Raw genomic sequence first — 2,206 nt, 5'->3', positions numbered from 1 at the left:
AAAATCTAGTAAAAAATAATAATAATAATATTGATGAGAGGCACATAACATACCAATAGGTGTATAATCAATACACATGATTGTAGATTTATTAAGCCACATGTACACATCCCATCCTAGTAAAATCCAGCAAAATAATAATATTAAAAATAATAATAATAACATTGATGAGAGACACATAACATACCAATAGGTGTATAATCAATACACATGATTGTAGATTTATTAAGCCACATGTACACATCCCATCCTAGTAAAATCCAGTAAAATAATAATATTAAAAATAATAATAACAATAATATTAAGGGGAGACACATAACATACCAATAGTTGAATAATCAATACACATGACTGTAGATTTATTAAGCCACATGTACACATCCCATCCTAATAAAATCCAGCAAAATAATAATATTAAAAATAATATTAATGGGAGACACATAACATACCAATAGTTGTCTAATCAATACACATGATAGCATTTTTTTTAAGCCACATGTACACATTGCATCCTTGTAAAATCCAGTAAAAAAATAAGAATATTATTGGAGGCATATGACTGTAAACAGTTTTCCAGACCACAACTTTAATGATTCCTTTAGATTTACCTTCCACTATGTAGTGCCAGGACCTGCCTGATTGCATATCAATTGAAAATCTTTAGATTTGACCTCATATTGCATGGAAAGATATATTGGACAAGAAAATTGTAGAATGTATGGCCAGCCTTAGGCTGACATGCCCTATACAATCTGGTTGTGCAATCTGCTTTAGATCTACCATGAACTAGTCTGATTTGATGCAAATTCTTTGGATTAGGTTCCTCCTACATCGTTTTGGTAAATCTAATGGTGACCCTGCATGTTTCCATTTTATTATCTGATCAATGTGTGATGCGATCAAAATGATTTAATCAGAATCTGATCAATTAGCCAGAACTTTTGATTGATTTACACTTGGTTTCAATCCGATCAAGTTGTTTGGCCAGGGCTACAAATTATAGATTGCTTTCCATCAATAGGCATTGCTAAGATGATTGTGCTATACATTTTGTTGTATTTGTATTGAATACATCAAAATAGAGATACAAATATTAATTATCAATCAAATTTTCCTTTCCCACTTGTGGCATATTGATTAGTTGTGTTGTCGACTATATTCCTATCGAGAGAGACTATATTATTCCTATCGGGAAAAATCGTTTGAAAAAAATAATGCATGTATGGGGATTGTACAATCAGATTGTGCATTGTATGGCCAGCCTTGGAGGCAACTGGTAAGTTCACTACAGCACAATTAACTTTCAGAAATATAAGATAAACTAGGATTTTTTTTTTTCCAGCAGCAAGAAAAGTTTATCAATAATAAATGAGAACCGCTAAGCAGTTTTCATCTGTTTTGTTTCTGCTTTTCTTCTCCCTCCATATGTACTAAAGGGGGCTTCTGATTGCGTTTCGCAAGCACTCCTGTAGTACATAGGGTGGTCGGATGTTAGGACCTACACTAGGGTTAGGCGATCACTGTGACTGTGCTTAGTGCTCCGGTAGCTAAAGTCACCGTCATTATGCAACAGTTTGCCTTCTGTCTGTACTTTCATGGCACCGCTTTTATTTCTGCCTCCTCTGTATTATACACAAACTAATCAGGTCCTTTCCTTTTTTTTTGTAAATTCTTCATTTCCGTACGCCCAATCCCCGATTCCTCTATGCATTTAATGTCATTGTCATTTGTGAAGTTCATGTGCTTGTGTGTGAATACTTTTTTTTGTTCTTTGAATACAACCTAAAAGATGAAGGAAAAAAAAAAAAAAAATGTTTTATTCCCACAAACCAACCTCTGCAATAAATACTTTATTTTTGAACTCTAATCTTTTTTTTATATGTTGTGCAGTACAAACATTGGGTTCATATTTTGTAAACGTCATTGAAGAAATTGTGTGGACAGGGTTTGTTATGCAAAACAATTATAGAGTAATGGGGCTGATTTACTAAAACTGGAGAGTGCAAAATTTGGAGCAGCTCTGCATAGAAACCAATCAGCTTCCAGGTTTTATTGTCAAAATTTAATTGAACAAGCTGAAGTTAGAAAGCTGATTGGCTACCATGCACTAGATTTTGCACTCTCCAGTTTTAGTAACTCAAAATGAAAATCAAAATAATCGTGGTAATATTTGGGGATTTTGTTAGAATTCTAGTTACTATAACTA

Source organism: Pelophylax lessonae (genome assembly GCF_965119305.1).
Source record: "Pelophylax lessonae genome assembly, chromosome: 4".
Lineage (NCBI taxonomy): Eukaryota > Metazoa > Chordata > Amphibia > Anura > Ranidae > Pelophylax > Pelophylax lessonae.
The sequence above is the reverse complement of the archived record's forward strand: the minus strand, read 5'-3'. Positions refer to the sequence as shown.